This window comes from Lissotriton helveticus, chromosome 11 (assembly GCF_964261635.1).
Source record: "Lissotriton helveticus chromosome 11, aLisHel1.1, whole genome shotgun sequence".
Classification (NCBI taxonomy): Eukaryota; Metazoa; Chordata; class Amphibia; order Caudata; family Salamandridae; genus Lissotriton; species Lissotriton helveticus.
Window position 1 is genome coordinate 833852731 of NC_136072.1, and position 25716 is coordinate 833878446.

Genomic DNA, 25716 nt, shown 5'->3' on the forward strand with positions numbered 1-25716 from the left:
GTTGTCCTCTTTCCCTTAAAAATTATTAACTTTTCCCTTTAATAATTTAAGCATTTGTAATTTCACATACTTACTATGGAAATGCAATTTCTATCGACACACCCAAAAACTTGCTTGTGCATATGAAACCCCTGTTACATTCAACTCCAGAGATTAGATCAAATATATAATCGTATAATATCAGTATTAAGACGACTACACTAGTTACTTCTGGTAGCAAGAATTCATTAAATACTTTTTTTGCCTCAATTTCAAAGAAAGACTACATTCTGGGTATCTGCATTTAACAATAAAATGATTCAGAGAGGTAAGAAACCTATCTATAACTTGAAGCTAAAGGATTTGAATCACACTCAGAAGGGATAAAATCTTTAATTGGATCTGCTCCATCATTACGGAACAGCATCCATGGGCATTTCAGATGCCAGCAAAACATTGTCCCCTTTTGAATGATTCTGAAAATGTTTTGTCAGTTTGCGGCTCAAGTAAGTAAGTATGAACTGTCTAAATTGGACCTGTGTGTGTGCGTGTGCTAGTGTAATGTAAAGAAAGTTTACCTTTATGAGGCAATATTTTCTGACTTTTTAAATGCAACCTACGTAACAAAACAGTCTTAATAAGGTGCATTAGACAGATAATACCTCTATAGCAAAGCATTTACAACTGAGAAATAAAATGAGAAACGGTGTCCTAATATTAGGCAGTAGCAAGAGTGATAACTGTCACTTCAGTAATTTCAGAACATTCCTATCCCATCATGCTTTGAAACTGCAGGGCCAGTTTAGTACTTTTTTGCTCTCAATGCTAGCATCCTTATGCAGCCTTCTGAAAAAAAAAATTCTAGAGTTCAAACTCCATTTTGTGTTATGTTTTAGTAGGACTCCGTATCCTAAGATGTTTTATTGGAGTAGTTAGTTGTTTGTCTCCTTTTCTGTTGGTGTTTTCTCTCCTCTGCTATTTTTGCAGGCACCTTACTAGCTTTCTTTGACTCATGGCCAGCTTGTGATGAGAGAAATTCTTGGAAGGATGAGCTTGACATTTTAATAAAAATAATAGGAAGTTATCGAATGGCATTCCAGTATTAATGGAGCATATTTTAAGCCATTTTAAATAACACATGAATTCGTTGTGATCCAGTGAATTTCCTTGATCTTTATTGATATATACTTCAATCCAAACAGTGCAATTTTCTTAAATATGGTATATTCATGCAGAAACATGTTTAAAGAAAGACCGATTTCTTAAGTCTGCAGTCAACATAAAAAATAACATCAACTATATCCCAAAATTTTGTGAAATAGTAAGTTACAAATTACTAAGAACATTACACCGATTTTCTTATAGGAGAATTTAAACATAAAATTCATTGTGACTCGTTCAAATCAGAAGTCAATGTTTATTTTAAATACCAATATAGTTGGGGGGGCGTGGCTTAGCCGGCAAGCATGGCGGTCGTGTAGAGCGTGAGCTCCGGCCAGCCTTTCCGTAATCCTGTTAAAATATCCTGCTCTGGTCCATGTGAACGGGTCCAGACAACTCGGAAAGGTGCCTAAACCCTGTGGCTATTTAACAACAAGGGGTGGTGATGGACAGAGTTTCTGAATTAAGCAGAATACTCTCACCCAGTCAAGAGATCAGGGCTAGATCCAACACCGTTTTTTAGCTCACTGCACCATCCCAGTTCAGAACCTGGCTATATGCAAATTAGTCTGTTCCTGTCCCAGTGCATGATGGGAACAGGGCAAACCAAACTACCAAGACAATTCTTACACCGGGAAGGAAACAAGCTTCCGGGGACCGGTTTCTGGCATTTCAGCCGTCGTAGGCCCGGCTTGCTTGAATCCTGATGGTGCAATGAGCAAGGGACTCACATCCGAGTATACCCTTCCACGCTTAGGGTGGACAAAATATTTAACAACAAGGGGTGGTGATGGACAGAGTTTCTGAATTAAGCAGAATACTCTCACCCAGTCAAGAGATCAGGGCTAGATCCAACACCGTTTTTTAGCTCACTGCACCATCCCAGTTCAGAACCTGGCTATATGCAAATTAGTCTGTTCCTGTCCCAGTGCATGATGGGAACAAGGCAAACCAAACTACCAAGCCAATTCTTACACTGGGAAGGAAACAAGCTTCCGGGGACCGGTTTCTGGCATTTCAGCCGTCGTCGGCCCGGCTTGCTTGAATCCTGATGGTGCAATGAGCAAGGGACTCACATCTGAGTATACCCTTCCACGCTTAGGGTGGACAAAATATTTAACAACAAGGGGTGGTGATGGACAGAGTTTCTGAATTAAGCAGAATACTCTCACCCAGTCAAGAGATCAGGGCTAGATCCAACACCGTTTTTTAGCTCACTGCACCATCCCAGTTCAGAACCTGGCTATATGCAAATTAGTCTGTTCCTGTCCCAGTGCATGATGGGAACAGGGCAAACCAAACTACCAAGCCAATTCTACACTGGGAAGGAAACAAGCTTCCGGGGACCGGTTTCTGGCATTTCAGCCGTCGTCGGCCCGGCTTGCTTGAATCCTGATTTAACAACAAGGGGTGGTGATGGACAGAGTTTCTGAATTAAGCAGAATACTCTCACCCAGTCAAGAAATCAGGGCTAGATCCAACACTGTTTTTTAGCTCACTGCACCATCCCAGTTCAGAACCTGGCTATATGCAAATTAGTCTGTTCCTGTCCCCGTGCATGATGGGAACAGGGCAAACCAAACTACCAAGTCAATTCTTACACTGGGAAGGAAACATGCTTCCGGGGACCGGTTTCTGGCATTTCAGCCGTCGTCGGCCCGGCTTGCTTGAATCCTGATGGTGCAATGAGCAAGGGACTCACATCTGAGTATACCCTTCCACGCTTAGGGTGGACAAAATATTTAACAACAAGGGGTGGTGATGGACAGAGTTTCTGAATTAAGCAGAATACTCTCACCCAGTCAAGAGATCAGGGCTAGATCCAACACCGTTTTTCAGCTCACTGCACCATCCCAGTTCAGAACCTGGCTATATGCAAATTAGTCTGTTCCTGTCCCAGTGCATGATGGGAACAGGGCAAACCAAACTACCAAGCCAATTCTTACACTGGGAAGGAAACAAGCTTCCGGGGACCGGTTTCTGGCATTTCAGCCGCCGTCGGCCCGGCTTGCTTGAATCCTGATGGTGCAATGAGCAAGGGACTCACATCTGAGTATACCCTTCCACGCTTAGGGTGGACAAAATATTTAACAACAAGGGGTGGTGATGGACAGAGTTTCTGAATTAAGCAGAATACTCTCACCCAGTCAAGAGATCAGGGCTAGATCCAACACCGTTTTTTAGCTCACTGCACCATCCCAGTTCTGAACCTGGCTATATGCAAATTAGTCTGTTCCTGTCCCAGTGCATGATGGGAACAGGGCAAACCAAACTACCAAGCCAATTCTTACACTGGGAAGGAAACAAGCTTCCGGCGACCGGTTTCTGGCATTTCAGCCGTCGTCGGCCCAGCTTGCTTGAATCCTGATGGTGCAATGAGCAAGGGACTCACATCTGAGTATACCCTTCCACGCTTAGGGTGGACAAAATATTTAACAACAAGGGGTGGTGATGGACAGAGTTTCTGAATTAAGCAGAATACTCTCACCCAGTCAAGAGATCAGGGCTAGATCCAACACCGTTTTTTAGCTCACTGCACCATCCCAGTTCAGAACCTGGCTATATGCAAATTAGTCTGTTCCTGTCCCAGTGCATGATGGGAACAGGGCAAACCAAACTACCAAGCCAATTCTTACACTGGGAAGGAAAAAAGCTTCCGGGGACCGGTTTCTGGCATTTCAGCCGTCGTCGGCCCGGCTTGCTTGAATCCTGATGGTGCAATGAGCAAGGGACTCACATCTGAGTATACCCTTCCACGCTTAGGGTGGACAAAATATTTAACAACAAGGGGTGGTGATGGACAGAGTTTCTGAATTAAGCAGAATACTCTCACCCAGTCAAGAGATCAGGGCTAGATCCACACCGTTTTTTAGCTCACTGCACCATCCCAGTTCAGAACCTGGCTATATGCAAATTAGTCTGTTCCTGTCCCAGTGCATGATGGGAACAGGGCAAACCAAACTACCAAGCCAATTCTTACACTGGGAAGGAAACAAGCTTCCGGGGACCGGTTTCTGGCATTTCAGCCGTCGTCGGCCCGGCTTGCTTGAATCCTGATGGTGCAATGAGCAAGGGACTCGCATCTGAGTATACCCTTCCACGCTTAGGGTGGACAAAATATTTAACAACAAGGGGTGGTGATGGACAGAGTTTCTGAATTAAGCAGAATACTCTCACCCAGTCAAGAGATCAGGGCTAGATCCAACACCGTTTTTCAGCTCACTGCACCATCCCAGTTCAGAACCTGGCTATATGCAAATTAGTCTGTTCCTGTCCCAGTGCATGATGGGAACAGGGCAAACCAAACTACCAAGCCAATTCTTACACTGGGAAGGAAACAAGCTTCCGGGGACCGGTTTCTGGCATTTCAGCCGCCGTCGGCCCGGCTTGCTTGAATCCTGATGGTGCAATGAGCAAGGGACTCACATCTGAGTATACCCTTCCACGCTTAGGGTGGACAAAATATTTAACAACAAGGGGTGGTGATGGACAGAGTTTCTGAATTAAGCAGAATACTCTCACCCAGTCAAGAGATCAGGGCTAGATCCAACACCGTTTTTTAGCTCACTGCACCATCCCAGTTCTGAACCTGGCTATATGCAAATTAGTCTGTTCCTGTCCCAGTGCATGATGGGAACAGGGCAAACCAAACTACCAAGCCAATTCTTACACTGGGAAGGAAACAAGCTTCCGGCGACCGGTTTCTGGCATTTCAGCCGTCGTCGGCCCAGCTTGCTTGAATCCTGATGGTGCAATGAGCAAGGGACTCACATCTGAGTATACCCTTCCACGCTTAGGGTGGACAAAATATTTAACAACAAGGGGTGGTGATGGACAGAGTTTCTGAATTAAGCAGAATACTCTCACCCAGTCAAGAGATCAGGGCTAGATCCAACACCGTTTTTTAGCTCACTGCACCATCCCAGTTCAGAACCTGGCTATATGCAAATTAGTCTGTTCCTGTCCCAGTGCATGATGGGAACAGGGCAAACCAAACTACCAAGCCAATTCTTACACTGGGAAGGAAAAAAGCTTCCGGGGACCGGTTTCTGGCATTTCAGCCGTCGTCGGCCCGGCTTGCTTGAATCCTGATGGTGCAATGAGCAAGGGACTCACATCTGAGTATACCCTTCCACGCTTAGGGTGGACAAAATATTTAACAACAAGGGGTGGTGATGGACAGAGTTTCTGAATTAAGCAGAATACTCTCACCCAGTCAAGAGATCAGGGCTAGATCCACACCGTTTTTTAGCTCACTGCACCATCCCAGTTCAGAACCTGGCTATATGCAAATTAGTCTGTTCCTGTCCCAGTGCATGATGGGAACAGGGCAAACCAAACTACCAAGCCAATTCTTACACTGGGAAGGAAACAAGCTTCCGGGGACCGGTTTCTGGCATTTCAGCCGTCGTCGGCCCGGCTTGCTTGAATCCTGATGGTGCAATGAGCAAGGGACTCGCATCTGAGTATACCCTTCCACGCTTAGGGTGGACAAAATATTTAACAACAAGGGGTGGTGATGGACAGAGTTTCTGAATTAAGCAGAATACTCTCACCCAGTCAAGAGATCAGGGCTAGATCCAACACCGGTTTTTAGCTCACTGCACCATCCCAGTTCAGAACCTGGCTATATGCAAATTAGTCTGTTCCTGTCCCAGTGCATGATGGGAACAGGGCAAACCAAACCACCAAGCCAATTCTTACACTGGGAAGGAAACAAGCCTGTGGCTGTCCCTTGCCCGCGAATGGTGGCGGGGGACTACTCCTAGCGGCCGGGACGTCGCCTGAGGTGGAGAGGCTCCGGAGCGGCCTGCACAGCCGGGGCCTCGATTTTGACGTGGCCCGTCGGAGCGGAGCGGCGATACGACGATCCTGCCAGACCCGGGGCCTTCGCGGATCACTCTTCTCGTGGACCAGCGGCAGGCGACGCCCCGGGTGCTGATCCCAGTGGTGACCCTCGTGGGAGGCGCCGGACACGCACGGAGCGAGGGACCTACGGAGCATGGGCGGAGCGGAGGTGCCTGATGATCAAGGGGTGCGCCTGCCTCGGTCACAGTTTCCACTACAGCCCCGGGTCGGAGGTGCCTCGTGTTGAGCTGCGGCGGCAGCGAAGGATTGCTCGGGGTAGAGTCAGGCCCCGGTGTGACGCAGTTGGCAAAGTCGGGATCGGGCCTGCCGGGTGATCGGCGACGCAGAGGCTCGCGGGCGGCCATCTTTGGACCTGGGTCCCCGACAACATGACGAGGGGTGGCGGCAGCCAGAGTAAGCAAGGGCCCATCGACAAGTTCACGGAGGCTGCTGGCGCAAAGGGTGCCCCAGCGCAGGTACCGGACAATGCGGCGCTAATGGCGGCCATCACGCAGTCTCGGGATGTCCTAGACGCCAAAATCGGGGCAGTGGGCTCGGATGTCATGCTCCTCCGACAAGACCTGCGGAACGCAGTGGAGCGTATAGCGGGTACAGAGACGCGCATAACCGAAGTGGAAGACGATGTTACGTCCTTGAAGAAGAGAGTCATGACCCTGGAGAGGACGCAGAAGGGCCTTGTACAACGGGCGGAGGAGGCGGAAGGTCGAGCAAGACGTAGCAATCTGATATTTATTGGCTTCCCGGAGGACTGTGAGAAGGGGAATGCTGAACACTTCCTAACACAATGGCTGGAGAGCTGGGTTCAATCTGAGACTCTCCCGCTGCTTCGTGATCGAGAGGGCCCATCGGGCGCTGACGCAGAAGCCGTCGCTTGGCGAGCGCCCCAGCCCCATGATTGCTAAAATCCTGAATTATGCGGACAGGGACGTGATTCTCAAGCAAGCGAGGCTGAAGGGCAAGCTGACTTATGACAATGCCAATATTTTTATCTTCCCGGATTACACCAAGCAAGTGCAGCAACAACGCCAGTCTTTCACGGCGGCTAAGGCCCGCCTTAGGGGTCTGCAGCTACAGTATGCCCTACTTTATCCTGCAAGGCTGAGGGTGATCTTTCAGTCTCGTACCTTCTTTTTCAACACCCCAGAGGAGGTCTTCCAATGGACGGATGAAACCGTCAAACCTCGGACCGGCGGAGCAAGGGGAGGAGAATCTGATTCCTCTGCAAGCAATCCGACAGGGGGGGACCAGGAGAACCAACGTAAGCGCAGGGGTCGATCGCGCTCGAGCCGCAGCTCAAACTCCATGTCGGCCACACGTCGAGGTGGGGAAGCCCAGGACGCAAGGATGTGCCTTGACACTTGTGAGACCTGACTAACAATTTGTTTCCATATTGTATGTGAAGGGACCGGTCACTTTGCTGACGAGGCTGGTGTCCCCACAAGGGTTGGTTGGGAGGGGGCGACGGTCCAGTTCTCTATGGGCTGCTGCAAGGGGTTCAGTTGGAGGGGTGGTACTTGGCTCTCAGTTGGGGCCGAGACCATGCTCCGACCACGACAGGTGCTTCCACGTTTGGGGGGTGGGAAGGGGGAAGTTGGGGTTTGGTTGCGAGGGGAGCGGGGTGGGGATGCGCTGAAACTACTGCTTGCTGACTGTTCCAGGGGGTGTCGAGGTTGCCGGCGCAGCAGGAGGCTGCGACAATTTGCACTACATGAGTCATGGCCGGTGAGGGGGTGCGGCTAGGCCCGGTTGGGACACGATTTCTGTGCTGGAATGTGCGGGGCATGTTGGATAAGGTGAAGCGAGGGGCTGTTTTCACATGGGCCAGGAGGAGGGGGACGGATGTACTCCTCCTGCAAGAAACGCATCTGCTCGGTACCAAGGCCCTGTGTTTGCAGAGGAATGGATTCATACATGCGTACCACTCAGGGTTCACTAGGAGTTCGAGGGGGGTGGCAGTCCTCATTCATCGAAGGGTCCCATTTGTGCATAAGCGTACCTGGACTGACCCTCAGGGTAGGTTCATATTTGTCCACGGTGAGATTCGGGGGGACCCAGTCCTTATTGGTAGTGTGTACGCCCCGCCACTGCTGCAATGGCCCCTAGTAGAGAAGCTGCTTTCCCTGTGGATTGATATGCCTGACGCCATGTCCATCGTGGGTGGGGATTAGAATGACGTTATGGATGTTGCATTGGATAGATGGCGCGGAGTGGATGGTGAGCGTGGAGCGGCGGGTGGGGTCGGTCACGCGTCCCGCTTGCGGGCTCTGGCCACGGGCCTGGATTGGGTGGATGCGTGGAGGCATAAGCATGGCATGCGCAGGGAGTACACATATTTCTCGGCAGCGCGCGACTCCTTTTCCAGGCTTGACTATATTTTTGTCCCGAGGGGCATGGTCAATAGAGTGATGTCTGCTGATATCCTGCCGAGGGCGTTGTCGGACCACTCGCCGGTGTATGTAATACTAGACACGGGCCGGGCCCGACAGCCATTCAGATGGCGCTTGTCGCCGTGGCAACTAATGCAGGAACCATATCGGGCCCATATGACATGCGAGATTACGCATTACTTGTCGGTAAATGTGGGCACAGTGGACACCGCGGCGATGCTTTGGGAGGCGATGAAGCCTGCGCTGCGCGGCGTGGACATCTCGTGGTGTGCGGCGGCGCGCAGGGAGAGGCAAAAGGACCTAGTGCGGCGTGAGACGGACATAGAGGCGCTGGAGCGACGGGGCAGAGAGGAGGGAGGAGGGGCGGCCAGGAGACAGCTAGTCTTAGCTCAGCAGCAATACTCGGCGGTGCTATTAGATGAGGCCAGGCAGGCATGGCTGGCCACACGCAGCCGTATCTATCAGTGAGGCGACAAGTCCAGTAAAATGCTACATCGCCTATGCCAGGGCATTTTGCACGCTCAACCACTGCCCCAATAAGTGGGGAGAGATGGTGAGCCCCTACTGGAACCAGCGGAGTTGGCTGATAGCTTCGCCACGTACTTTGAGGCCCTGTACGCGTCCTGCGAATGTGTGGAGGCGGAGATGGTACAGCGCTTCATCGATGACCTTCCCCCCAAGGCCGTTACGGTTAAGGCCCGTGAGGTGTTAGATCGCCCCCTGTCGGATGAGGAGCTCGCTACAGCGCTGGGTGAACTGAACTCGGGCAAGGCCCCGGGGCCGAATGGGTTTCCTTGTGAGTTTTTCAAGCGCTTTGTGACACAGCTGGGTCCGCTCTTTCGTCAAGTTATAGAGGAGGCGCGTGAGGCCGGCTCCCTGCCGCCGGACGGGCGCCATGCAGAGGTGGTGGTTTTTTTTAAGCCAGGGCGGCCTCCGGAGGCCCACGCGTCCTATCGCCCGATATCTCTGCTCAACACAGAAGCTAAGATACTCGCTAAGGCTTTGGCCAATAGACTCAAGCCATACATTACCGAACTAGTGCATCCAGACCAGGCTGGCTTCATGCCGAGGCGGGCTACTCGTCATAATGTACGCAGGGCACAGGTGGCGGTGTCGGCTTGGCGGGGGCTGGGGGAGGGGGCCGCACTGCTCTTAGCCGACATGGACAGGGCGTTCCACTCCCTGAGCTGGACGTACTTGTTCGCTCTCTTGGGACGTCTTAACTTGGGCCCTCGATTTTTGGCATACGTGAGGCTCCTCTACACTTACCTCACAGCGGCGGTACAAGTGGGGGGGGAGATTTCCCGCTCCTTTCGGCTTGAGCGTGGGACGAGACAGGGCTGCCCCCTCTCCCCATATCTATTTGCCCTTGCTATGGAGCCCCTGGCGGCGTGGGTGCGTGTAGACGCTCAGCTCAGGGGTTTCCAGTGGACCGGGGGAGTGACAGACAGAATAGCGCTGTACGCCGATGACGTGCTGTTTTTCCTCACCAGTCTGGAGTGCTCGGGCCACGGCTCCTACGAATCCTGCAAATCTTTGGTGAAACCTCCGAATTATATATGAACCCGCGGAAATCGACCCTGTGGATCCTAGGCGGCCCGCAGCCGGGTGGGACTTGGGCGGGGGAGCTTCGGATGGCCTCAGATGGCATGAAATACTTGGGGGTGTACCTGTCTGAGGACGCCTCCATCGCTATGGAGCGCAACATCACCCCGGTGTGGGAGCGCACCCGAGAAGATATTAAAGCCTGGGCCAGGATGCCGCTCTCCATACATGGTAGGTCAGCCATCTCCCGCGCCTAATATACCAGTTGCAGAGTCACCCAGTCCTGATTGCGCGGGGTTGGTTTCGGCGCCTTAACTCGGCGCTTAGCCGCTTTCTATGGGAGGGGGGCGCGGCGCGCGGCGCCCTGCGGACCTGCTTCCGGTCAACCTATACCGGGGGCCTGGCTACCTCGGATATTCTCTCCTACTACCAGGCGTCCCACCTGTTGGTCCTGAATGATTGGTGGTATGCTGACAGGGGTGACCCCGCATACGCGGTGGAGAGGGCTATGATGGGTACCGCGTCCGTCCATACGCTTTTATACTCGGCGCCGCTTAGGAAAACTTTGCCATCAGCCACGCAGGTGGTCTTTCAAATCTGGAGGCAGACGCTGCGGAGAATGGGTTGGTGGAATGTCTTAACCCGGGAGACCCCGCTTTGGCAAAATGGCCGCCTGCCTCAGTTGGCCACATTGCTGGGCTTTCGGGGATGGGATGCGATCGGCATCTCTACCTTGGGCGATGTCATGTCTGGGGGTGTGCTTAAGTCCTTTGAAGATCTGCGCGAAGAATATGCGATGCAGAGAACCCAGTTCTATAAATATCTTCAATTTCGGCATGCATTGTCACCATATGTAGCGGGGTTGGGTGATCTGCCTGAATTTAACCCGATAGAAGCCAAAATATTTATGGGGGAGCTACCGGACAAGAAGTTGTCCCGAATATACCAGACCGTAGTCGGACACTGCACCACAGACCTGCAGCACCTTAGAACAACTTGGGAACAGGATGTTGGGGACATGGATGAGGAGGATTGGGTGGAGGCACTGGAGAGCCCGAGGGGAGCAGCGATATCCACGCGCCTGCGACTCATACAATTTAGGTACCTACACCGCACTTATTACACTAGGCAGCGCTTGTGGAGGGCGGGGCTGATTGCGTCCCCGGAGTGCCTCAGGTGTGGGACAGAGGTCGGAACGCTGCTTCATACTGTGTGGGAATGCAGGGTGTTGCAGAGATTCTGGACGGGGGTGCTGCGGTGCTTGGATGAGGTTCTAGCCTGGGTACTCCAAAGGGATCCTAAATTGACGCTGCTGCATGTTATGGCCGGGGTGGGAGGCAACAGATACAAGCGCCACTTGCTCCTCTTGGGCTTAACATTGGCGAAACGAGACATTGCGCGGGCGTGGAAGGCGCCCCAGGCCCCCTCTCTGGCGGCATGGAGGCGAGGCATGGACTTCTGCATGGGGATGGAGCAGCCTGTATTTGTGGCTCGGGGGTGTCCGCTCAAACATTACAGAGTGTGGAAGCTGTGGGTGGACTATCGAGGTGTGGAACTGGACCCACCTCCCGCTGACACCACGGACCAGCCTTTGATGTAGCCGGACTACCTTGACACTATTGACCAATGATACGTGGCAGTACTACACTGTGCACGGAAAGTACTACTCAGTAAAGCAGGCAGCAGCACAAAGGGTGGGGGAGGGAGTTGTGGGTGGAGGGGATTGGGGGTGGTGGGACCAGTTTGTTATATCCTTGCATTGTGCTTCTTTTCTTTATCTCCTTATACTGTATAATGCGGAAATGACTGCATATGTGTTTAATTTTCTATGATGATGGTGATTGCCTCTGGGTTACAGAGCGTCACAGGATATTTGCTTACCATGCACTCAATAAAAATCTGTTTTAAAAAAAAAAATACCAATATAGTTATGTAAATCAAATACCTCATGTACATATGACTATATTCAATCAACATCGCTATGGTATAGCTCACATCTCATTTGGACATATTGAGTTAAAAAATAAGTTTGTTATATCACAGGTGAATTTAGAAGATTTAAAGAAGAATTAAAGAAAGATTGCTGTTGGCATTCCACTACTAAAATGCTAGAATACCTTTCACATCTCCCATTTATCCATTTTAGTAGTACAGAACTTAGTAAAATATCACACAGTTCACCCCAAAATGTTATCACTTTTCCAATCATCAAAAACTCCTCCTCAATAGCAGTGAAGAAAAATTGGTGACCGAGGCACAAGATGGCAATTTAAAACATATGAAGCCCATTTAATCGGTCTTGAATCTCGTACTGATTTATGAGACAAATTGAAACCCATAATTTGTTATCATGCTAATAAACCCATTTCCATTCATTCGTGGTGTATTCCCTCTTGAAAGTCATGTTAAAGAAAGTTGATTAAAGTTGACTGTAGTGGCACAAGGTAATATTTTGTTACATATCCCCTCCTTGATGGACTGGAACCTGCACCACCCCTCCCCACCAGCGGCTTGAGACCCTTGCTGGTGAGTAGTCGCGCCTAACAAACCCATGATTGATTGATTATCTACTCCATTTCACTTATAATGTATAACCATCAGAAATGGCATATCCTTAATATTCAGACCTAATGTTACAAATGATCTATTGCGCTTTCACTTCACATCAATGTCACAAGAAACGTCTTGAAATCAATGCTCATTAATTTCACATGAAAATTAATATCAATGATATGTTGCTATACTTGCAAGAATGAAACTTGTATTATGTAATGCTTGCATTCCACTTTTTAAATATATATGTAAATTAGACAGATTCCCTCCTCTGTTAAGCCCGCTCTGTAGTGCCCAGGATGTCAACAGGTCTTTCACCGCATTGAAAAATGAAATGATTCCTTTCAAAAAATTAGAAGCATTTTCTTTTTCAGGATCAAAGTCTGGACGCCTAGGAACAGCTTTTGCTGCGCCCTGGTTTGTTTTTATTTAAACATTTTGTTTTAATTATATTTTTGTTTTTTTCTTATGCTGTAAAACTACAACACAACAGAACTGAAAGCATATTGAACTAATATCACAGCTTTCTTTCAGTTTTGATTTGTGTCACGGAGCAGGCCTCTGCACCCTAGTATCCATCCATCAACACAGGAAAGGTTGCATTGGTAAGTGGATGATGCCCACTTTCCAGCGCTCTCCCTCCCTAGGGCAAGCATCCACTCCACTGGACACCAGGAGCCCATCATTGTGTTGGGGGCAGGGGTGGGTGGGTTGGGGAGGGTGTGCGTCCCTGCCATGGGCATATGCTTTACCCTCAATTCCAGGTATAACAGTTAACCTGCCCAATCTGCTCCCAACTAAGGGGTGGCAGAAAACCCACTAGAACACCAGGAACAGGTTTTTAACTATTATTTTTTTTTTTGGAAGAGGGTGCACCCCATTGGCATAGGCCTGTGCTCGCCACCACCCTCTGGCATCAGCCTTTTTGCCCCCTGCCCCCCCTCAACCCGGGGTGAATAGGGGATGTTTACCCTGAATCTGCTCTCCGGAGGGCAGGAAGCCTATAAGACCACCAGGGAATAGTTTTTGGTCATTATTGTTTTGAGGGAGCGGTCCACTGGACATGGGCCTACTGCTCACAGCTGGGTACAAGAGTCTTTCTGCCACTCGGAAGTGGGATAGGGGTTGTTTACCCAGCAGTATGCTCCCGCTCACTAGACCACCAGGGAATATGGTATGGTATGGTAAATGATATTAGTCAAGCACACGTTCACCTACGGTATCTTGGCGCTGGGGTGGAAAAGCTGTCTGAACCTGGTCTGAGGAGCTCAGTTGTATGCAGACGAAAAGAGCCAAGTTTTCAAGGATTTTCTAAAATGAGCATGAGAGGGAAGAAGACGCAGTGCAGGGGGAAGGGAATTCCAAAAAAGAGGGGCCTGTGAAGAAAGCCGCAAACCTCCATGTTTTTTCCGCCTAAAGGGGCAGGGTGTGAGGAGATTGTGAGTGGATGAGCGGAGGTCGCGCTGAGGGACATATCGGTCCAAGAGGGAAGAGATGAAAGCGGGTCCCTGATAGGAAAGAGCTTTATGAATCAAGCAGCCGAGTTTGAAAAGGCTGCGCTGAGCCACTGGGAGCCAATGAAGGCTCTTTAACAGGGGCTTCGTGTGAGTGGATTTAGGCAGTCCATAGACCAACCTGGCTGCTTGGTTCTGAATAATTTGGAGACTCTTTATTTGGTATGCTGGGATGCCCACGAATAATGAGTTCGCATAATCAATTCGCGAGATAACCAATCCCAAGGTGACCTGAACAAGAGCTTCGTGGGAGAGGAATCTGCTGATTTTCCGTATGCGACGCAGGTGGTAAAAACAAGTGGAAACCATAGTCTCAATTTGTGCCCTCATGGAGAGATCTTTGGAGATGGTGACCCCTAAACTCCTGACAGTATCAACTGGGGAGGGAGAGGGACCAAGTGAACGGGGCAAAATAGCGAACTCCAGGGATTGTCGTGGGGACCAGTGAGGACTAACTCCGTTTAATCAGGGTTAAGTTTGAGTTGGCAGTATTGTATTGGGAAGAGGCAGCCCTCCCTGGACAGGGACCTGTGCTCTCCCGGGGCATACGTCTTTCTGCCTCTGTAGGGGTTAGTTGGAGGTATTTAGCCCCAATCTTGGCGCACAAAGTCAACTAGACCACCAGGGAATAGATTGCAGTTATTGTTTGGGTAGTAACTGCAACCTATTTATTTAATGCGATTTTCTATAGCACAGGTGCTGCTATTACAGGGGGAATTTGTGCTCGGCCGGGCTTTGCTCTGCCGAGAGCACATCACCGTCACTTTGTACTGACCTGTGCACCGGCCGGGCTTGGCTCCGCCGGCCCGGAACCACCACTCCCAGCAGCCCCGCAGTCAGGCTCCAGGTGACGCTGCTGCCCTCCCCATCAATCCGCGCCAGGAGGCGCATAAAGTTCAGTGCTGACCCTCTTCCCGCGAGGACGCGCGCGGGACGCGCCGGGCTAAGCCCGGGCAAAGGGCGGGCCCTCTGTGGCCCTCAGAGGACCCGAGAAGGACGGGACGGGCCACCCCACTTGGCTGCAACAAAGGAGGAGGTACAGAGACGTTTATTCCTTCTTATCTTTACCGCTTTGGACTGCCTACTGTTGTTATTGGAGTTCTGTCTCCCAACTACTATGTCCATCTGGGAGGAGCTGAATGCCCTGTGTGGCACAAACTATGGCCCGGATGTATCAACTCCCCCCATAGTGGGCAGAGACACTGCCCAAATAATCTGCACTCCCCAGGATGTACCTTCACCCCCCAAAACTATCCCCTCCACCAACCAATTGTGCTGTAGCCACTCTTTATCCCCCCCCAAACCAACCCTATCAATGTTGGATAAGACTGGGATTCGAACAAATGACTCTGCATCGCCCCTCCAATTGACCCTACTGGCGCAAATAGAGCGATTGTTAAACTCCGCATTGTCACCCCTGGTTGCGAAAATCAATGACTTGGGGGACAGGTTGACCTGTATTGAAAACACTGTAAATAGGATTTATCCATTGACTGAAAATTCTGCTATACCCATAGGCTCTACTCTCACTACCAACCATGAAAAACCTAAGACCATTGCTCCTATGAAAGTTCAATCTTTAAATTCCCCTCTTACTACACCCAATCCAAGTGGCAGCAATGCTACTTTTAATCCCGCACATGTCCCCAACATAGTTCAAGAAAGAAGGCACCGAATAAATCTACCCCCTGTAGCCGCCCCATACGTCACCGTTCTTTCTGGGGTCCCTCCACTCAGTCAGGGCAAACGTGAATTACATCAGGACTTGCTGAATAAAGCCATTTTCTGGCTCAAAAACAACAGACCGCTACCACCTGCTCTAGATGGCGGGATCCTGAGCGTTAGGAGGGTGGGGTGGCTAGGGATGTTGCCCAAAGATATTCCAGGGGACTTGATACTAATTAAATTTAAACACAGCAATATTGCCCCGTATTTACGATCTTCTCAGCCCAAAGTTGGAGATGGTCCCATCTGTATCTGGGACCTGCATGACTTTTATCCTGGACCCCGAGCACCGAATTATAATACCTGGTGAAAAGGAGTCTCTGTACATCTTGGGCAATCATTTTGATTATTTTGATTAGTTGATTTGCTAAACTTTTTTGTTTTAAATTGTCGGTTTTCTTTTTATCTTGAAATGAATTGTTGAGTTATTTATGCATGTATGTATTTCTTTCTGTTGCTTTTATGGTTTTAAACTCAAAAACCGAATAAAGCTTATTGAAACTGAAACTATAGCACGAACATTACATGAAGGTGTCAGAGCGCTTTACAAAAGAACCAGTTGCGATACATAGGAATTTAGGATTACATGAGTTACATAACAGACACAAACAGGGAAAAAAATTGCAAATGTACAAGTTGTAAAGTCACACAGGAAGAGGTACAAATAGAAAAAATAGCAAATGTACAAGTTGTAAAGTCACTCAAGGAAGAGATACAAATGGATACACTAAGAATCACATAGGAATGGTAGTGAGTACAAAGGTCTACTGCGGCGTGCTTGAGCCTCTTGACGCAGCGGCACTCGGCGAGGTCGCCAACCTCTAAAATTGCTCCACACTCCTGGTACACACGTTCCTTCTCCGGGGATGAAAAGAACCAGAGCCGAGGCCCAAATCGTGCTCAGTGCAGTAATTTAATGGCATACAAGAAAAAAACACCCTACGCGTTTCGAAGTACTCGGACTTCTTGCTCACGGGTGAGGTGGAATCCGCGGCCATTCTATTTAAAGATACAGTGTTATTTTACAACGTGCACGTGATCAATAAAGATAGAAAAGTTACATTGTTGCCAATTCAGTCCGACTTGAAACAATAAAGTTATAACTTGATGTGTATAGTGCAGTCACATAATTAAATGGAAAATATCATCATTAGATCCGATTTGAAAGCTTTATTCGATTATTCAATGAACAATCATAAAAGCGCACAATATATTACATACAAATCCAATAAAATTTGTTAAAACAGTTAAAATAAAATACATGATTCAATACAGTACACAATGGGAGGGATATAGTTGGCTTAGCAGCAGTTAATACAGGAAAGGGCAAGATTAGAATTTCAAGGTTTTTCTGTTGGACACTGCTTTTAAGATAAAAGTCGCAGTATAAAAGCAGACATCCGGGACATCGAGTGCAAATAAGAGTCTCATAGCATTTGTAATAGTGGTCACAGAGTATTTCTTAAAAAGGGGTTTAAGATAAGTTATACGAAGATGCAAATACAAAGGGGAAATTAACAAAAAGTGCAGCGTGCTCTGTTTAGAGGTTCCGTCACATGGGCAGGGATTTGACGTATGTTTTTTCATCTGGGGGAATGCCACCAAATTATGGACAATACCAAGTCTCAGCCTGGTAAGAACAAACTGGTGAGATTTTTTATTAATAAAAATTAGATACTTTGAAAAGCCAGGACCAACCAGATTATTAGAAGTATAGAATAAATGGGAGGTAAACTGGCTACAAGCTTCTCGACGCAGTTTAGATTTATCCCCCAAGAAAACACGTTTAAGCTCCTGTTTGGAGATGTTAGTGGCACTTACAGGATCCCTAGAAACATCCAAATCAAACACATCTTTATAGGAAGTCAGAACATATTTGAGCCAAGGGATCTGATTAAATTTATCCAAACGGAGACAGTATTGTATTATACTCCGAGTAAAGCCTGTTTCATCCTTGGCCCAGATTGACCTCCAGGCCATAAGGGGCCTCAAACCTGTTAAGTCAGTCAAATATTCCAGCCCCACTTCTTTGTGAACCAGCACGTTAGAGGCCGACGTTGGGAGAGAAAGAAGCCTCTTTAAAAACACATTTTCGGCAACTTGCAGATCCCCTTGTTGGCAGTATCCCCAAACACCTGAACCATAGAGTGCCACTGAAGCGCATCTATGTCGGTAAACAGTTAGTATGTCAGGTAGACGACGACTGCCTAATTTAGAAACAAATCTAAAAAACCCTGAGGCCCCCTTACCCATCTTGGCCTTAACATTAAGAATCTCAGGGGCCCACGTGCCACTGTTGCTAAAAGTACTTCCTAAATAGCAGAATTTGTCCACCACTTCAATAGTATGGTCCCTGAACTGGAACGGTCTAAGCTTATTCACCCTTTTCCCGCATGCCATAATAAAAGTTTTAGAATTATTAATTTTAAGTTTCCTCCCCTTTATAAAATCGAAGAAGCAATTCATTAATCTCTGCAGACCAACAGGAGTTCTGGAAAGCAAGACAGTGTTGTCTGCATAAAGCAGTACCGGAATTGCTTGGCCCTCAACTTGGGGGGCATCAGCTTGAACCTTCTTCAGATCAGAGTCCATAGCGTTTATAAAACGGGAGAAAAGTAACGGGGCTAAAACACAACCTTGCCTGATTCCGGATTTGACCTTAATCTTCTTAGTACATTCCCCCGCTGGGCCAAAACGAATCTGGGCTGACAACTTGTTATATAGTCTGGCCAGAAAGTATATAATTGCAGCAGGGGCTCCAATTTCAAGCAATGTGGACCACAATAAGGCGTGATCCACCAGGTCAAAAGCACTGGTAAGATCTGCGAAGCAGAGAAATAAGGAACCCTGCTTGGCTTTCGTGTATTTACCAATGATTAAATCTAAATTGATGCACTGCTCAATAGTGCCGAGGCCCTTGCGGAATCCAAATTGTGAATCCGCAAGGATACCGTTAGCTTCAGCCCACTCCTCCAAACGTAATAATAGGACCCTGCTCATTATTTTAAGTGAAGAATCAAGAAGGGAGATGAGGCGGTAGTTCTTAGCCTCTCCTCTATCTCCCTTCTTGAAAATCGGCAAAATAATGGATTCACCCCATGTAGATGGGGTGCTTTCTATAACAGATGCATTGAAAACCTGAGTCAGGAGGGGGCTCCATAACAATAAATCCGTCTTGTATAAGTCAACCGGAACGCCGTCCGGTCCTGGGGCCTTCCCTCCCTTGCTATTACGAATGGCGTTATCAACCTCTAACAATGTAATCTCGAGTGGTAGCTTAGACCCAATGATGTCAGCACTAGGGCTTATATGATCCTCCCCAGCTGGATCAAAGATTCCGGTAAAATATTGGACCCAGCTATCCTCACTGACGTAAGCCGTTAAAACAGGGAATTCCTCTTTTTGGAGGAAAGGGCTGTTAACGGTGTTCCAAAATAGCTTACTGTCTGGCAGCTCCGCCGCTTCGGTCAGATTGTCCCACGCCTGTTCCCTTAGCTCCTTTTTTCTAAGGTTCAAATGGAGTTTATAAGTTGCCCTAAGGAGTTTTACAGCTTCCTTGTCCCTAGGATGGCTTGAGAGAGCCTTCTTCAGTTCTTGAAGAGATTTCGTACAGGCTCTGTCAAACCATTCTACGGTAGCCCTCTTAGTGTTAACATTAGTTATAGTGAGGGTCCTTTTCATAATACCGTTAAGTTCTTCAAATACGGCAATGGTACACGATGGGTCTGCATCGTCATCTAGACAACGAAGCAGCTCTTCAGAACTAGCTACCAATATTTTTCGCAACAACTTATCAGAGTTGTCCCCGCACCATTTGATCCTAATACCATTCTGCCTACAGGGCATTATTTCGTCAACAATCCCACGCTTGGCTGTAGACTTTGACCCCCAGATAGATGTCGACATGATAATGGCATTATGGTCACTAAGGCCTAGATCAACAATTTCTGGCATGGGGCAGTACGGGATAATGTTAACTGAGACCAACAAATAATCTATAACAGAGGCTGAATTTCTCCCTACAAAAGTCGGTACAATATTACCTTCAATATCGTCAGCGGGCTGAAGAATTAACAAGTCAAAATTAAGCATGAAAGTATTCAAGGAATCACCATAAGTCGTGTGGACAAAGTGGGCCCGGTCCTCCCCATTTGCCCCATCAAAACCACATACATTTGTAAAAGAGCGAGGGCATGTGCGAATATTAAAATCCCCTCCCCATATAATATCATAAGGATTATGAATAGCCCTACCAATTTTCAAAACAGCAGTTTCAAGATCATTAACAACACAGGTACTCGTGGGGTCGAACATATTGTTATAATGATTAATTAACAAAATATCTCGGCCCCCACTTTGCTCCAGCCATAGTACTTGCGAATGGAATCCAATGATGGAATGGGACTTCACTCGTATTGGGAAATTGACGGACAGTAAAATCACCAGCCCGCCTTTTGCCCTGCCCATAGAGGATTCTTGCGCTAGACAATTAAAGGACACAAAACCCTCATAATGGATCTCTGCCGTAGACCACGTCTCTTGTAAGCAGAGGATGTCATAGTTTGAAATAGTCTCCCTCCAACCAAGAGACGACTCCTTCTGGCGCCAACCGGCGATATTCCAACTTGCTATTTTATAACCAAGATCACAGGGGGCAACATCTGGGATCACAAAATCCCCTAAGGGTATTGGGTTTAGTGGTGACTCCTCATGATTGGTGGTGGAAACCAATGAGAGAACTATAGCCGAGGGATTAGCATCCTGTGAATGATATAAGGAGTAAGTGGTAGTAAGGGGCAATAGATGATGTATCCCCGAGGGGGCTACGACCGTTGGCATGCACTCCACAGGGGTATTTCCGTGGGGCTCAACAACTCCATCCGTTAGTACTTTACTCATGACAGGAGCAGAAGAACATGTCAGTGTTAAAGGCTGAACAACTGGGGGTAGTCAGTCGACTGCATCCAGGCAACTGAACCTGTTATAATCACAGAAGTGAGCGCTTGGGGGCATGTGGACCAATCTTCCTTCATATCGTCTAGTTCTACCCCTCCGCTCAACCCTGGTCCAGTCATCCCTTCCTGTTCCATGGGGCATACTATTGGGTAGAAAGAAAAAGGACAGGGGAAGGGTCTGGATAGTGGAATCAAATGATCTATTAAAACCAGCGCAGATATGGGAAACAGTTCTGGGGTCTCTAAAATTAACAGTTATGCAGTCCCCCTTTATGGTCTTAACTGTTTTGCCCAGCCAAGGCACCCTTCTTACCATAATAATTTCATTATGAAGGTGGGCCGGCAGAGGTCTGTTATAGTTGAGCCACCTGACTACCTTACATTTTTAGGGAGCTAAAGGTTTCTTCTTCCCCTTCTTCCAATGTGGGTGCTCCCAACTACCATGAAGCGATTTGCCTCAGGAGGAAGGTCTGGTAAGCGTGGTCTAAAGGCTCTATGCTCCTTTACTAGTGATGGCAGGCCTACTTGACCATCATTAGTTTTCCCATGGGCTTTACCGTCCCCCGGTAAAGGAGCAGATGCCTGCTTAGGGGGAACATGATTCACCGGGTTAGGGCCTAGGAAACATGGGGGTATACAATTAAGTATTTGGGCTCCACTATCAGCTTGGGCTGCAGGCCCCCCGGTTTGGGGTACAGGGGCTGGAATAGCACTCGGCTTACAGGACTTATTAGAGTTCGCTAATATGGCAGATGTAACCTTCTCTATATTTGACAATCTGAGTTCAATTTTCTCCATTTTGGCTTCTAAGGGAAATAAAATAGATTTAAATAAAGCACCCAAACTCTCGATTGATAAATCTTTGCTAGGCAAATTAAGGCACGGGGATTGGGTTGAGACAACTGAACCCTTTATAGTTACTATTTGCCCCTCAATTGGGGTTGAGGGGGAATTGGTATCATGATGTAGCCTAGCTGATTTAGTCTTGCTTCCATTTTTCTTATTATAAGCCCTCTTTCTTTTAGAGATAGCTCCTTCTCTGACCCCTGTGACAGTGTATTATTAATAGTAACATCAGGAACAGGTGAATTAGATACATGGTTATCAAGTATGTGATTAATTTCAGGCAATATCTCATTAACTAAAATGTCCAAGTCCTGTGTAGCTTGTTCATCCCCCTCTGGAATAATAGCTTGACCTGCCACACAGGGAACAGCAATAACAGTATCCAGAAGCCTCTCAGGCGTTTTAGCATGAGCAATAGTTCCCAGGGAAGATCTTTTCATAGCCGATATTTCCTGAGACAAACGTTTCTCCAAAACAGTAATTTCGGTGTCAATAATAGAGTTAGCTCTTATCAGAAATGTTTCCATACCTCCTACTGTGGACCCTCCAGCTGTCAACGACGACTTACTCCTGGTTTCACATCCAGCCATGATTTACGGAATTAATGAGTAATAATTCAATGGCCGAAATAAGGGGGGTGGCCCGGTCCGGTCCAGACCGGTCACGAACGGGCACAAACGGGCCCGCCCTTGGCCCGGGCTTAGCCCGCGCGCGTCCCGCGGGGAGGGCCGGACTTAATAGGAGAAAAGGCGTGGCCAGTTAGGGGAAGAGGACCAGCTGGTGACTCCAGCTATGAACGCTGGTCCTCGCAGTCCCCACAGGCACGTCAGTCCTCAGTCCCGGTCTGGAATTCCCGAAAACTGCAGTCGCAGCACAGAGACCCCTCGATAAATCCAGCAGACAAATTCACTCCGGTGGCAAGGGAACACAAGCCTCACGCAGCAAACGGCATCCAAATTTTGGTGCTCCCTACTTTGCAAAGCATGTAAGAATAGTACGAATTGCAAAAAAGTCACAATTTCTGAAGACCAAGCTCCACAGAAAATAATGATAAAATAATAATAAAATAATGAAGCATGTGGGATGTAATACAGAATATGCGATATACACATTACAATGTCCCTGTAATAAGTTTTATATAGGGAGCACCATTAAGCAAGCTAAATTGAGAGTATTAGAACATTTGAGAGCCATCAAAAATGTGAACCAGCAATACCCAATTGCACGACACTTTGCAACAGAACACAAACAAAATCCAAATCTACTTAAATTCTTTGTACTAGATTGTATTGCATACCGGGAGAGGGGAGGTAATAGATTATTGGAATTGCGAAAACTTGAATCAAGATAAATTATCAAGTATAACACGACCTACCCCACAGGACATAATTTGGATGAGGAACTGGCAGTTCACTTACAGATCTAGAAAAGTATGATGAAGAGAGTAGGCTGTCTTTTCAAGGAATCTCATTCTTTGAATTTAAATGTGTTTTTAAATCAAAAGTGGTGATCAATTTTTCTTTTTTTTATAGCAAATGTGTCCTTTTGTCCGTTTGATTTACAGACAATATTTGAAGATGTTATGTGCGGATGGAGAGGGATAGCCCACTTGGGCAATATCCCATGAAGCAGATATCATGGTGCTTAATGTTGAAGCACATTACGTGAAACTTTGTCATGCGATATTTAGAAATTGCTGATCGTTATCCAGTTTTACTAAGAATTGAGTCAGTTTCATTTGCCCACTTGGGCTTTATTTACGGACTCGAAACTAATGCCGAAATACATTGGGTGTTTTTCATTTTGAATAACGTATTGCAATTTATTTGGATCTAATGATGATATTTTCCATTTAATTATGTGACTGCACTATACACATCAAGTTATAACTTTATTGTTTCAAGTCGGACTGAATTGGCAACAATGTAACTTTTCTATCTTTATTGATCACGTGCACGTTGTAAAATAACACTGTATCTTTAAATAGAATGGCCACGGATTCCACCTCACCCGTGAGCAAGAAGTCCGAGTACTTAAAAACGCGTAGGGTGTTTTTTCTTGTAAAGGGAGCTGCTGCTATTGCTGCTTTTCAGATAAGCCTCTGTGTGCATGTGTCCTCTGGCAGCATGTGCACGCTTGCGGTGTGAGACGGTTTCGGGTTTGTTATTACAGCCGGTTGTAAGATGGGAAGCAGTGCCTGGAGGCCTCTTGCTCGCTGTCCGCCGGGGGAGGCTGTGCTGGACGGCAGAGGTGGTTTGCATGGAGTGCGTGCGAGGGCTCTTTCCCAGCTGCTCTGCTCGGCTCTCTCTCAGTGAACGCGAAGTGCTTCTCTGTTTGTGCATCGATATATTTCTCAGCTGTGGCTGTTTGCTGAGGTCTGTCCGGGATATTGCAAAGTGATGGTGTGCTGTTGTCAGGTGGTGTGTCCTCTTGGTCTGACAGAGAAGTCATTAGCAGCAGTTTCCTGTGCAATCTCAGAAATGTACAGAAAATAGCTGCACTTCTGTGGTTTTCATCACGCAGTGTAAACAAGCCGCTCGGATTGTCACCAAATGAGGGCGAGAGAGAGGCACGCCGTAGGGTCAGCATAATTTAGAATAAGAAACTAAGCAATTGAAAAAACTTTACCGTGTATTGTAGTTTTTTCTTTTGGACATACCACAGTTCCAGGACTTGAAATATTTATTTCAGACTAAACCCATTAGCAGTGGGAAGTAAAAGCAGTCAGGACTGCTTAGTTCTAATGTTATTCCTCCTTTTCTATAACATTTTAAAACCGCTCGTCCCCTCTCCCTCCGCCCGCAGCTCTCCTTCGTCCTGCTCCCACCTCCCTCCCTCCGCTTTGCATTAAAAGAGCTGTTTTGCCTGCAGATAAGCCTCCATGTGCATACGTCCTCCGGCGGCATGTGCACTCTTTCACTTTTGCCGCCGCTATTATCTCCGTGTAAAGGGAGCTGCTGCTATTGCTGCTTTTCAGATAAGCCTCTGTGTGCGTGCTCCCACTGGCGACATGTGCACTATTTCACTTTTGCTGCCACTATTATCTCTGTGTAAAGGGAGCTGCTGCTATTGCTGCTTTTCAGATAAGCCTCTGTGTGCATGTGTCCTCCGGCAGCATGTGCACGCTTGCGGTGTGAGACCCCATCAAAGTGTTTTTCACAAACACGGTAGAAGCAGTGTGAACATTCCCACCAAATAGTTCTGCCTTTGAAATCAACAAGTGTAGCTATTGTGATTGTAAATGACAATGCCATTTATTTAAGTATTAAGCTATTGGCAATCTAAATGACAATGCCATTGATGATTTAAAAAAAAAAGAAATGTCATGAGCAATGCCAATAGCTCTACCTTTAATGATGCCGAGACCATTGCATTGTAAATGCTTGTTAAATACTGTTTGTGGAGGGAGTGCCACATTGGGCATTGGTCTAACTTCATTCAGGGCTAAATAGTCTATTTGGCCACACCAAGGGGGTGGATGGGGGTAGTTACCACAATCTCCCTCCTGAGGTGACAGAAAGCCCACAAAATGATGAAAAGGTGTAGTAGGTCGCCCTACTCAAAAATGGGTCCAACAGTTTATCTGCCTATATGGGGCCAATTTTGGAGGGGAGTAAAACCTCAAGCTGCCCTACGGGGAAGAGGGCGTAGAAAGTCCACTAGACACCAATAGTCAAATGTTCTAAAAATAAAGTGATGGAAGCAGCCCATCCATGCATCAGGCTCTGCCCTGACTTCAGGAAAGGGTTGTACAGTCTTTCTGTCCCCTGGGGGCTGATCGGGGGGTGCGGAGGGGCGGAGGTTGCAAGGGGGTGCAGAGCAACCTCATTCCCAGGGCAAGGGACGGAAATTTGGATTCTTGTAGACATAGTTTTGACATATGGAATGGCTGAGTGGTCGTAAATCCAAATGTCCTCATACTTGCCATGTTGAACAGTTGCACTAACTGGGTCAGGGCGCCACCCACAGAAACCTGCCAAACCCAGACATTTTGTAGAACAAAGCACCTAGGGTGGTATGGTCCCTCATTTGATATGGTCTTGTTGCATTCACTAGGCCCACACACACAAGTGGGAGCGTGTTTTAATCGGGAGAATTGTGGGAATGCTTTGTGTTAGGAAATGTGTACATTCCCTCAATTCTGGAATTTTCCCACAAAGAAATATTAGGGGCAATGTGCAA

General features: G+C 47.7%; 1 protein-coding gene across 3 annotated transcripts in view; it reads left to right on the forward strand.

Annotated features, from left to right (window-relative positions):
- Positions 1–25716, forward strand: part of GPAT2 (glycerol-3-phosphate acyltransferase 2, mitochondrial) — a 1306638-nt gene that overhangs the window by 638528 nt on the left and 642394 nt on the right. The window lies entirely within an intron of this gene.